This window comes from Ostrinia nubilalis, chromosome 22, assembly GCF_963855985.1.
Source record: "Ostrinia nubilalis chromosome 22, ilOstNubi1.1, whole genome shotgun sequence".
Classification (NCBI taxonomy): Eukaryota; Metazoa; Arthropoda; class Insecta; order Lepidoptera; family Crambidae; genus Ostrinia; species Ostrinia nubilalis.
The window spans coordinates 12279643-12293722 of NC_087109.1; the positions used below are offsets into that span (position 1 = coordinate 12279643).

The 14080-nt window shown below is 36.2% G+C and overlaps 2 protein-coding genes and 1 long non-coding RNA gene across 4 annotated transcripts in view; 1 reads left to right on the plus strand and 2 right to left on the minus strand.

Moving 5' to 3' along the window:
• The window catches only part of LOC135082631 (uridine 5'-monophosphate synthase-like), a 201616-nt gene that overhangs the window by 174327 nt on the left and 13209 nt on the right, over window positions 1-14080 (plus strand). Inside the window, exon 1 of one of the 2 annotated variants that reach the window (XM_063977418.1) lies at window positions 8128-8244. The exons of the other annotated variant lie outside the window; for it this stretch is intronic. The gene's annotated coding sequence lies outside the window, so the exon portion shown is untranslated. Of the gene's footprint in view, window positions 1-8127; window positions 8245-14080 lie in introns of those variants that run through there. 2 annotated transcript variants of the gene reach the window in all.
• Window positions 1-14080, minus strand: part of LOC135082628 (tubulin beta chain-like) — a 35733-nt gene that overhangs the window by 20345 nt on the left and 1308 nt on the right. The gene's annotated exons all lie outside the window — the stretch shown is intronic.
• On the minus strand, window positions 6482-7417 carry LOC135082828 (uncharacterized). Its single transcript, XR_010259491.1, has 2 exons — window positions 7211-7417; window positions 6482-6961 (listed from the first exon to the last, which is right to left on the minus strand). It is a non-coding gene; the product is annotated as an uncharacterized LOC135082828 (long non-coding RNA).

The window sequence follows — 14080 nt, forward strand, 5'->3', positions numbered from 1 at the left end:
AAGAACTTAACATTTTTAAGGATTTCACGACAATAATATTTTTATTTTTTGAACCAATTATTGGAGAGTAATAAGTTCAGTACAAAACAAACTTCATCATAAGGATTAATCGCGGTTTCGACAACTCAATAAGGCAACTGTACAAGAAACAAAAGAAGATTATTCAAATATAAAAGAAGCCGCTATACGAGTACAACATAAAAACTTCAGTCGGTCAGTATGGTAATTAATAACATTCGCATTACAATGCATTGAACACACGAAGTCGCACGTTTGCTAGCATGGAACCTTCCTACTGAGAAACATTATCTAGTACGCATTATTTATGAACGAATATATTGTGCAGTTATATGCAAAAAAGTATTTTTAGAATCAGTTTGTATTGGCATAAGTTTTTAGCGTAAAAAGATGTGTGCTTGATATTTTAACTTTCATATTGCTCGTCGACAACTTGGTTTAAATAATTATTTCGCAAGAATTCCTCTCTATTTTAATATTATATTATTAGTATCTTTATCTACTCGGTGTTTATTTATAATTAGCAACACCACACGTTATAATAGAAGGAAAAGTCGTCCGAACAATCGCACGGGGTTTTCAAGTAGACAGCTTAATTGTACTATGTAGGAAACAGAAGACTTATATTGGTACCAACCAACTCTGTACGCTTTATCATACATTTTTAATGTTTTAGCAATTAGCAACAGTGCTGATTGTATCTTATTTAATTTAATTAAAAAGTTAAATGGTTTAATTATCACCCATGTGGGTCAATAACCCAACAGTTTGAGAACCAGCGTTCCATCCGCGCTGACAGACAGAAGCTGTCAGTCAACTGTCGAAACAAATGACGTTTCGCGAAATTGATGATAAACGAAAACAACATGATCTATGATTCATCAATCAGCAATAACAAGACGTAAAATTGCACAAGAATGGACCCAGACAGTTAAAATGAACGAATAGGTAGTAAATTGCTAAAAAAAATGCCTTTTAGCGCGTTCCAACTAACTTTGGCGATAAAACTCGACCTTTAGCTGTAATTAAAAGTAGCAATGTTGAAAATAATTTGTTTATTTACTCACATAAATCAGGAAAAACACTGCACGTCTGTCGAGCGAGGAACGTTGGTTATGACTAAAGGAAAAGAGGTTCAGCAACAAACTCGATGTTAATAAATACATACAACGAAGGCCGGGCTTATTTTAGACCTGTGAAAAACTATACTAAAACAGATTGCCCGGTAGTTGTAATTAAAAGCCCTACTTATGAGAGGCAGTGGTGTGGCGGTTTGTGTATGGTGGACATTGTTTCTACTGTTTCCTTGCTGAGACAAAATCTAAAAAAATAATAATAATAAAGGGAAAATTATTTAGACGGTCTTATCACAAGGAAGCTATTTCTTCCCGACAACCCAAGGAGATAGATAGAACACACTTTAAACGAGTGAGTGAGGTGTCCACCTCTTAAGACAAAAAAAGAAATAAACAAAGATTCGGCACAATTTAGGCGGCCTTACCGCTTTAAAGCGATCTCTTCCAGACAACCTAGAGGACAGTACAATGCTTTATGTAAAACATGCCATAAAAGTTTAATATCCTAAGCATAACTCTAGAAAACACCCAGTAAAGACGTCAAATGACCATCCGCGGTTTTAGGGCATAGACAAAAATGGCCGGCCATCGTCAGCTGTAGTCTATGGCACAATGGCGGCGAATATGGCGCGGGGCATTGTTCCGATGTGTCATTGCCGTTTAAAAAGTCATAAGCTTGAATCATGATCTCTAGGTGTCGTTAGTTTATAAAGGACAATGTTCGTTCTCCATACATTGTACGCCTAAGAACCAACAATTTTGACATATTACTACCCGAAAGCGAAATAATACGATTCTGTGTGTAAGAACAATGATTCCTGATGGACACTTGCCATAAAATTAATGATTAAGAATATTAAATCACAGCGATTTTATAATATGTCGTTTATGACAACATGGCGTCTAATGTATTGTGTGAATGTATGAACACCGATTCGCGAAAAATGTTTTGTATTGTCGTCACGCCGAGTCGCAGCCAAATAGTATAAAATAATAGAACAAGTTTTAGATATACAACTCGGCATTCCACTTTTATAATATGCCCACATATTGCACGTAAATAAACAACATGAATCGTAGGTTGTTTCCACCCTTGTCATCTGACACATGAAATAAACTCCTGTTGTATTATAGATATCGAAGCCGAATCGTACATAATAATAGAATGGGTTTTGGAGATCACTCGGGGTTCCACTTTTATAAAATACCTACATATTGCATAAAAATAACACGAATCATGAGTTTTCTTTTCACCATTTACATCTGACACGAGATAACAAACTCCTATCTCCATGACTACCGTCGTAGTCTATGCCAAAGACTACAATATTTTAAGCAAGAAGTTTCAAACCTTAGCGGCTACAGTAACCCCTGGGCCACATACATCGTGATAACATTCGGTCGACACCGGAACGAAGTCTTGCGATTATGCAAAAAAGCACCGTATTCTAGTGCGGCTATATCACGTTCAACCGGGGTTTTAATTCGACTAAAGTCCTGACTAAAGACTAGAAGAAAATACGCCGCATTGTATGAGCACTTCGTGTTCGTTAAAGCGGCTTCAGATCTAGAGCCTACACAGTTTTCTTTCCAATAATATCCGCAAGTAGCGCTGCATGATCTTTACAACAAAAACGGCAATAGTTATTAAGGTGCCAAAATTATATGATTACTTTGACACGGTATTATACACGTTCGAAGATTTGTCATTTTCATTCATTTCATCATCATCATCATTTCATCCACAGGACGTCCACTACTGAACATAGGCCTCCCCCAATGACTTCCACATCGCACGGTTGGTAGCGGCCTGCATCCAGCGCCTTCCCGCTACCTTTATCAGGTCGTCGGTCCACCTTGTGGGTGGACGTCCCACGCTGCGTTTTCATTCATTTATTATTTTCTTAAAGTGCCGGAAAAAAAATAGTTTCTAGCTGTCCCAGCAACTTCGTCAATAAAAAGTTGTCTTGTCTTATCTTTAAAATCGTAATATTAATTTCTGAACGTATCCTGTTTGACACCTAATAATATTATTTGACATAGCTGGCTCGGCGAATTTCGGCAAATTAATTTTGACATTGCAGAATATGACTTTTGATAGGTTTATCATAGAATTCGGCGGGGATATCCTCACGGAGGAAGTTCGAAAAATGGCGGAACAAGATCTTATAATAATGCAAGGCCGAAGCTGTAACGCGCGTGCTCCTACGTGTAATCCGGCGAGTATACAATAAATAGTAATGTCTGGTAAATACTGGTAATACGTATCGTTCGTTCGTTCGTTTCAGCCGAAAAGACGTCCACTGCTGGACAAAGGCCTCCCCCAAGGATTTCCACGAAGACCGATCCTGCACCGCTCGCATACAGGCACCTCCCGCGACCTTCACCAGATCGTCGGTCCACCTAGTGGGAGGCCTGCCCACGCTACGTCTTTCGGCTCTTGGTCGCCACTCATGAACTTTCCTGCCCCAGCGGCCATCAGCTCTACGAGCTATGTGCCCCGCCCCGTCTATGTCTATGTCGCAGTCGGATTGTATAATCCGCCGTTTTACATTACCACTAGGCATTTTACATTACAGCTCTGTTTTGTAATACGGCGGCTCAACGTTTAGGCGGATTGTCATTTCAATACGTTCTTCAATACGGCGGCCCACGTTTAGCCGCATCGTACTACTATTTAGATTGTAGGGTGACCATACTTACAAAATAAACCAATGTTTAATGAAAATAAATTTTAATAAGACAGATTTTAAAAATTATTATCTTCGTTACTGTATACTAAATAATATATTTGGCCTCAGTAATTTTTTTTTACTTATTTATAAATCACAAGGGATAGGATGATAAGCCATATAAAAAAGGTACTCAAAACAATTATTAAACTTTTCTAAACATTTTAAAAATAAATTATATATTTGGCTTTAGCCTTTTTTAGACATTAAAAATGATCACAGGGGACAGGTAACTCAAAAAAATAAAGTTTTAGTAATTTTTTCTGGGTTATTTTTCTTTAAGATAAAATTATCTTCATCGGCCACAGCCATAATGTCATATTTTTACACTAATAATATTGTGTAGGATTCCGCCGAACACCAGAATCCATAGCCACTTTAGCTGTTTTGATGTGGGTTATAACCTCTAAAACTCGTTCCCTTGTCCACGGTTGTTTTACTGTTCTACATTGAATTATTTAATTGCACATTATAATTATTCTTAAAGTCACTGTCGACAGACATATTATTTATCACGTTTTCTCTGTTAAATTCACAAATAACTACGCAATTTAGCAATACAATTTCTGTATCCGATGCCATTGTTGTTGTTATGTCAGGCAGCGCCACGGTATTGAAAATAGGAACTAAAAACTGTCAAAGCGGCGGGTAATTGACACGCTGTTTTACATTACGGCTAGCCGTATTGAAGAACGTTTGGCACCGAATACATTCCGGCGGATTTTCATTCAGCCGTATTCAATCCGGCTAAACGTTAAGCCGCCGTATTACAAAACAGAGCTGTAATGCAAAATGCCTAGCTGTAATGTAAAACGGCGGATTATACAATCTGACTGCGACATCTATATGCGCTACGATTACAGGGTATCATTTTGCATAGTGGCAAGACTTCACTCCGCTGCTGTCAAATCAATGTCGCATAATGTTATCGCAATGTGTGTGGCCCTTGGCCAAATCACAGAAGCCTATGCGAAGAAAGAGCACTTGAATGACAATGAAAATCAGGGTTACCATTTTATAAGATCTCCTCACTATTGAGGGTAACAAAGTAACATTAATAATCTAGCCATTAATTACATTTATTACCTATCCTCCTGCGTACATTTGTCCTACACACAGTACATAAAAAATAAAAAATTCTGTTGGCTTCATTTTACTAGAAAACACTAAACTATGTAACTTTTAATGTTACTTGGCAACACTAATCTATGGTAAAAAATGAAAACGTCAACTATTATCTATAATTTGGTCTAAAATGGCGTCCAGAGATAAATCTGTGACTTTGATTCCGCGCAAAGGTAAATAAATCTTTATTCATCTATAGAAATAATAAGTAAATATGTGTTAGTTTGTGGTAAATAATATATTAGTTGTATAAACTAAAGATTTAAAGTTCTATTTTGTTGAAGAAATAAATACTGTGGTCTTACCCTCAATTTCATTTTTTGTCCTTTGCAAAGTACAATAGCATGTAATTAATACTAAAATTCTAGAGTTCTGATGTTCTATGTAAAGTAAAATTTAAGTTTTTTACAGCGGTTAAAAAAAGATATCATTGCAGATATCTTGATGACTCCAAATCGGACTTTTCTGGTGATGATTCCGATGAAAATCCTAAGTTATTCCCACCAAAATTCCAACAAAGAACAAATGACCATCGTATCAGTGAATCTAGTAGCTCGGATGAGGGAGAGACAGCTTTGATCACTCCTGTGGATTCTCAAACATCTTATGCATCATCAGATTCCTCATATCTACCACCAATAAGAGGATGACTTAGTATTGCATCGCGGGAGCGGGGATGTTCGCGTGGATTTAGTCGTGGCCGTACCGAGGTGTTGGTTCGCCATCGCTATCTACGCTAGATAGCTATGCAAAACAATGCTAACACTCAAAATAGATGGCCAAATGACACACTAAAAACAGAAAATTAAAAAAAATATGCAACCTGCTTATTTTCCAGAACATAGTGTAAAACAATCGCGCTGCAGAAGCATTGGTTGTAATAAAAAACTACAGTTCTCTGCAAAAAATGTGGGATCTACCTGTGTTTCACTCCTAATCCCAACTTTTTCACCAATGACCATGTAGAATTCATAAATATGAGTCTTAAAAACTAACTATTATGAAGAACTGACTGGTCTCTAATGTTTCTAATGTTTAATTATAGTGATTTTGTAGGAGAAAGTTAAATTTTGAGAATTGTGTTGATTAAAATTTGAATTTCGTTAATTTTGATAAAGAACAATAAAAATAAATATTATTCATCTAAAATTATGTTTGAAATAACCTATTATTTGTAGTATATCCTAGATTAACCCGCAAAAAATGGCTATGTCCTTTACAAATGACATGTTGATTAAATACCGTTGTCCTTTATAAAGGACATAGTGAAAAACAAGATTTTCCAATTTGATAATTTTTTTTCTATTTTTTTTATACTAACTTACCATAATGTAGTGCACTACAACATAACGGAACTCCAAAAAAAGTATGTCTGGTACTCAGGAGGCTATACGAGAAAGTAAAGCAACATGCGGTTTTATTTTAATTTGTAAAATATTTGTAACAGTTTGTTCTAAGTTTAGTTTTACAACAGTATTGCTGTTTCAGCTGTCACTGTGAAGCTTTGGGAAAATAAATAAATAGAAAAAATATTAACATAAATATTTATTTAAGTTTTTATGTTCATTATCATAATATGCCAATTTAAGTTACACTGTGTGACAGTCTTTGACACTAAACAAACTCTTCAGCTTAATAATACCTACCTACAGGGCGTTTTTATAGTTACTCTTGCTGATGAAACAAGAAGGGTTGATTCTACTACTGAAATACAACTACTTTTCTTACAGGACCAATATCAAATTCTCAAAAAAATTCACATCCTCGTGATGGTGATAATTTCTATGGAGAGATTTTTTTTTTATATTCGGTCTCTTGGGATAAGTTATTCCATTTGAGCAGTAGCATTAATCCTTTTTATTTGATCACATTCAAAAATAACACAAGTGTTTAGGAAAACTTCTTCTTTGGTATGGTATCACCACGGAGTTATAATGGCGGCAACTCTGTATCACTGACTTGTAACTTTCAAACAGTATGAATAATTAGGGCACCACATTGGTTTTCTTTCTGAAAAAAGGCTTTCACTTTTAGTACTAACCCTTTAGCACTATTTCATTGAAATAAAAATACAATAAACGCACAGAAGACTGAAATTGAGTCAACTGACGTGACATTTATAATTTGTTGACATTATGACAGTTTGACAAGACTAGGGATTGAAAAAGTTTTAATTGAAAAAGTAAAATGACAATTTATTAAAACGATTCACAAGGATATAATCGATTAAAAATATTTATAAAATGTTCTGATACTTGCCTGTAGCGATTATCCAATCCTGGTTTCTACTGAAAAACTACCTCGTGGCAAGATTTTAATAAAATAATAAAATCTTTATCTTCTCTTTCACAATCTATAAAAGTTTATTTGGTCTATTATTATACATGTGCTATGAATGAGGGTTTTCGCGATTGAAAAATCCGCGAGATGGCAATACGTAGACGCGAGGTCCAAATGCTGCATGATTGGTGGATTTTGACATATCTGTCAATGTCATGTCAAAAATAACCAATCATGCAGCATTTAGACCTCACATCTACGTATTGCCATCTGGCGGATTTTTCAATCGCGAAAACCCTCATTGGCATAGATTATGAGAGACTGGCAACTATACTAGGTTGATATATGTTTCTCTCACTTTAACTGGCATTGGATTCAACATCGGATTCTGACACTTTTACAGTTATGATACCATGAATATCAGTTTATGGTCCTAATTATTTTTATTTTATTTACGACCTTCGACCAGTTGGACACTTTAGATAGCTTCTTGTAATAGTGTCAATATCTTTTTAGCTTTTATAGCAAATCTAGTCTTCAAAGCAGTTTAATCGATTTATTTTATTTTCAAAACCGATATTTTATTGTCTATGATGGCCGCAGGAACATCACTATACATGGACTCCCAGCAATAAAGTACGGTAATGCCTCGTACAGATTTTATCGGCAAAAATTATGGAACTTGATAGGTTTTAGACCATGCCACGCACCAAAACGTCCGGAAGTTGTAATAGTATTATAGAATAAACGTTAAAAGACTTATTTATTTAATTTTTCAATGCTTAAGTGTCCATTAGAATGAATGGGTGCTTAATGTATTAAAAAAAATAGAAAATAATTATGATGGGTTAATGTTTTTGGGCGGTTTTTAGGCGGTTTCTGACAATGTCCTTTGGGCATTAACCTACTTATTTTGGAATTGCAGGCCAAAATGAGGACTGCAGTGCAATAAAAAGTTTGATTATCTCGCAAAAAATGTCTACTGCCATCGCAGAAAACTATAGCACAGTAAAGTAAACATATTTTTAACTAACTATGACTTTTTTGACAAACTTTTTACAGCGTTTCTGGTTCTGAAACCAGAAACTTAGTTACACCAGCTGTAAAAAGTGTGTTTCTTATTTTTTCTATATTAATTAGTTATAATAGCAAATTAATCATCAATAATACGATGAGTTGACCTCTAAAGTTACTTCACTTACTAAATACAAGTGAAACCCTCCATTTCTCCTTACAAATTCTAATTGTTTATGTGACGGTGTCACGAACCTATTGTGCCAAATCAGTAAAATCTAAGTTTAGTTAATAGACCGATAAGCTGCCAGTATTTTTAATTTATTTATTTTTCCTTTATCTTAAACATTCGAACCACGCACGGCACTTCCATGCGTGAATCACGACGTTCATTTTGAATTTGAATTTCGCATTCGTCGCTCGCTATTGTTTTAATGCTGATTCGTTTTATTGCGGGCAACGGAAATAATTTTACTTTTTTGGGCAAAGGAATTAATTCAAGGGCACTGCAGCATTCATCTTTACATTTTATTTGAAGTATTCATGCTTTTATTTACAGTTTTTCAAATGGAATTGGATGCTTTTGACTGTGACCGTATTTTAGTAATGGTAGATGTTGATGCTAGATTATAGATCAAGTTACAGTTATTCACGATAATAAATCCGCTTTCCAATTAAAGTTAAAGACAATGCTGTCTTTGTGCGCACTTCGCGGTATCGGCGCGTCCGCGTAGGGCTGTCGCTTCCTCGTCGGATTGAATTACCATTCAGTTTCGATGTTATCATTCATGAAGAATTGTGTTTGGTTTATGGTTTACCTACCTAATGTCGTATTTGGTACGAACAATCAAAGTCCGTTTTATTGTTTAGCGGTAAAATAAATGTTTGTTTTGGAAAAGATGGATATCAGCAATAATGGTCAAGCAAGCAACAAATATTTAGGCCATAGAAAAACAAATATTTACTCTGTCTGAACTGTCCCAGTGTCCCATTCGTGATATTGATAGGGGGGCGCCACAGTTCCGATTTTGCCACATTGGAAAATACTGAAATGTCATTTGCAGGAGGGCGTTGCCATCAATGCCGGGTTACGATTTCCGATCTTTGCCATTTGACGCTTCAAAATCGTTCAACTATATTAGTTGGTGATTGTCAGCCCTACACTAGCGCCACATTTCAGCCGTCAATCAAACTATGCGCTCTCAATTCAAAAATTTGAAATTACCGATTGCTTTCTTTCAACCGTCCATTTGCTTGCGATGTAATCGGCATTTTCAACGGATTCCATATTTGAAAGTATTTTTGTATCCGTTCTTATTTTGAATTTGAACCGACTTGTTCCAACATGTCATCAACAGTCAAACATCAAATTGAACCTTATCGTTATGGTACATAAGGAAAAAATAATCCACAGGAAAAGGGTCGGATACTGGGATATTTTAAGAAAACTAACACAAAACAGGGAGGGTGAGTCAGTCTGTACAAGTATCAACAAGTTAGGGATAATAAGAAAAATAAACATGCTGTAGCACACCGGCTGTTCAAGGTACAGTAGGTATTTTTTAATTCCTGACATCACCACAGAACAGAATTTTCTATGTTCTGTGGACATGACAGCAGAATTGCCTAGGAAGCTTTTTTAAGTTCATCGGAAAGGACTTTTACGGGCGTAAAAGAAGTCCCGTATTTTCCTAGGTCCTTTCCCTAGTTTCCGTATCTTTCGATACTTCGCACTTCTTCTTTGCCTAGCCCTTTTCCATTTAATTTGGGGTCAGCCCTCCGTATTATGAGTCTCCAGGCGGCTCGGTCCTGGGTTCTCTAGTTTCGATCCTTCTCACTACTGACAGAAATACATGAGATATTTCTTAAGAATAGTCTCGTCTAGTATCGTGATAACAGAATATCATCTTTAGGATCCAAATTAAGGTTCGCTCCTGCACTTAATAAAAAGCTACTAGGTACTTAACCAATGATCTGGTGGGGTATACCCGAGTGGTACAGCGCATCCGACTGTACATTTTTATTGCAAAATAGCTGCTATTAGAACCACATAAGACGCCAGCGATTAGCTTGACAAGCTGTACAAAAAGACGAAATGCTAGACAATAGTCGCGGCGCTCGCGGTAGCGGGTAACGGTCGCTAACGGTCGCGTAATGACAGCGGACGCTACAATTATTTCACCGAATCTCCAGGGTTGCCAGTTACCAGGGTACTTTTTTATCCACGAGGAAACTCTTGACCTGCATCACACCTGATGGAAAGTGATGTTAAGCCGAAGGAGGAAGCTAGCTTCGCCCGGAATCCTCTACTATAGAGGATTGTAATAGTGGACTAGCGTTAAGAAAATTGGAAGAGCTGACCAACAATAAAATTCAGATTTATCTCTTACTGTTATGTTATTTATAGACCCCAAAAGAGCTTGATTTTCATATGCCATCAACGGAAATCACCTACATTAATGGAGGCAATAAAAGTACATAGTTTATGCAACATTAACGTCGCTGAGTCGACCTAATCCATGTCTAGACAAACCATTACTTTGGGGGTGACATAATGACTCATAGGATTAGTAAGGGGTGACTGATTCAGACTTTCAGATAAGTGAATCACAGCTATTCAGCCAGACGTGAAAAACTGTGGCTAATCTAAACATGACTGTAAGGTTAACGTGCTCTACGAAGCATGGAATTATCTTTTTTATTTGGAAAATAGGGTGATTCAAGCTTCAAGGAATCATTTCAAAGTGATTTATTTACTTCTTGCTCCAGTCGTCAACATAAAGAACTCATTTGAACAAAATATAATATGGATACGGAGACGGACGCAACATTAATGAAACCTATTGTTTTTTAGAAAGGGTAACACTATTTAGGGAATACAATCGGCAGCGACACTATCAGTACCAGGTTGTTTGTTCAGCAAAGTGAATCCTTTATTTTTGCTAATCAGGATCAACCCATTTTCGTGTAACGACGCGACATTCTGTATCATTTAGGTCGTCTCGTAGGTATAAATTACCAAAATCTAACGGCAGGCAGCCCTACACAGCCGCAGAGATTTGGCTAATGCATTTTTGGCTAAATATGATTGAGACGCCGCGGCCTAGATGCGCGATTTCTTTCGCTTTTCTTCGGATTATAGTTCGATCGCAAGTGGAACTTTAGCAGCTGACAAGAAGCGTAGAATGGGCTGTTGTCTTTGATATGATTCTGATTAAACTACTGACAGGCTGAGGGAAGCATACTCTCATTACTATAGCAATCACGCCAGTCCATAACTCGCTCAAGTTGCTCATAATCATGGACCTATGAAGAGGCCAACATTTATCTCTCGCTATTATTCTTGCTCACTCATTGCTAGATGTTACAAGAGAGATAGACATAGCGATAAACAATCCCAATATTATTATGGAAACCACTTCTAGGAATAGATCTACAAGTCTCTCCCTTATCTTAATGCACTTCAGAAGGCCTTTTTCTCGCTTATTTCAGCTGCATTTCCATAAAAATCTATCTTGTTTGAGAAATGCAATACAGTTTCCTTTTTATTTGAACTTGGAGTTGGTTCTCTATTCTATTCTTTTATGTTACGCAAAAAAATCTGTAGAGGCTCATGGACCAACCACTGCTAAAGGGATCATCTTCATTTTAAGCCAGCTGAACATCAATGTGTGAAGTCTAGCTCTCTGATCACTCAACCATGGGCACTTATTCTATTGTTCGTCCGTTCACTCCTCGAAAGTACGAAAGTAGTCATTTGAGGCATTACCCCCGGTCATTAGGGTCTACACTGACCGCGGCCTGTCGGGTCACGGAATAGTGACTAATTACGGTGGTGAATAGTTGATGTATTCCATCGATTCAGGACAACTCGGACGATTAGGGGAAAACGGGGCAGTGAACCTTCTTGAAAATGTTGATAGCTTTGTGATAGGAATTTTCCGGTGTATACACAGGAATATGTGGGTCATCTGATGGTAATCAATCATCATGGCCTATTGACATGTTCAGTAGAGGAGTTATCGGTGGTTTCTTGCTGTCTTCAGCATTGATAAACACCGAAATTCATACACTAGCCACAGGCTCTTCAGGACACTTGATTTCATTACCTGCATGTTTCTCAATCTCAAACATTTCTGTTAGTGTTAGTACCTAATTACACTATTATGTTTTCAAATAGGAAATGACCCGTCAATTGAGAACATTGAACTTGTCACAAATTACAACGAAACGGAACTTTGACCTTAGATAAGGAAAATTGTGGATAAGCACACCAAATTACAGGTCTGTCTCGAAAAATTGTTAACTCTCTTTCACTTAGACCTTTCAAAGAAGGCAATCAACCTCTTTGTATACCAGCTTAAAGAAAACGATGAGGTCATCCTTCTTATCGCCCTAAGTGCTCATTAGGGAGGGACATTAGGACTCCTCACCTAATGCTTATGTTGCCATATGTTTTTTTCTACTCCAAAGGTAATAAGTTCTTGTGTATCTTGTATTATTTCTTTTTCAAATCTGTACCGTCAGTTCATGTAACATTTGCCTTTCCATCGACTGCAAAGTACGACAAAATAAAAATAAAAACATAATTCGTGGCAGTTCCAAGCGTAACATAAGCTCCGGTGTCTTCGTTTTTTACCAACGACCTGATACCTAAAAATTGCAGCTTGTAACATTAGAAAGCATAGCCGCTTTGCTCCAGTAAAAGCGAAAAAGCGTATTAGTTTCACCCGTTCAATGAAAGTGGAATATATCCAAATGCGCCGACAAAAAATGTATTTTCAATCAATTCAAAAGAACGAAAGTGAACAAAAAATTTGGTAAGAGTCAAAGTGTTTAGCGCAAGTTCAAATCAGTACTTTCAAATTGAATTTTCAAAAGTGAATTTTCTTCTGGGCAACCCTGTATTATGTTAATTTACAGTTTGTTTTTGTATTTTTTCTTTGTTCTGACTGCTGACCCATTGCTTATTACTAACTAAATAACTGCTAATATTTGTTTAAATGATTTTATCAACTCATTAACATTACTCATGTTAATATTTGTTTAGCTATTAATAAAAATGACCGTTACAATGTTCGTTAGATAATGTTCAAAACGATAATTACTAGGTAGTAGGCTGATATCTGATAATAATAACAACTCTTCCTTACATTTGGTTCACAAATGGCCACCGTCGGGTTCGAACTCGGGAATAACAAAAACAGAACTGCGTACAGTTGACAGCACGTCGGAATCTTCATTGCTGTTGCAAAATCAAACTTATTCACAACAAAATAGAAGCTGCAATTCATGTGCTGTCGTCTGTACTCATACATTTATCATGCGGGCTGAATCTTTATTCGGTATTCCTTTGACTTCGTTGAAGTTTCAATGCAATATTCATACTGTATTTTAATACGATTAAAATAGGTTGTTTATTTATGACCATATTATTTTCATATAACTGAAGACGAGAGTAAAAGTTTTTATACTTTTGCCAACCCTGGAACAGAAAGTCGGATTCCTATATTTTTGAATTTTTTGACATCTCTTGTAGTTGGACATCAAAAAGGTTGAATTCAATTTTTATTGTTTTCTTTTTTTATTTTCATGGTGAATTATTTTCAGCTAATCCATTCCCTTTGTTCCTTATTTAAAACTTCTTTGAACTTGCATTTATTCGACAAGATGTTAAATAGATCCGTGCAATCCAATACGATTTTCATCGAGTTTTCACAAATTATTAATTTTATGATTAATTAGTTGTTTTAAGTAAATGAAATTCATCGACCATTGCGACTGATTGTATCGTACGCGTGTAAAATTAGAAATCATGCAAAAAATATGTAAGTG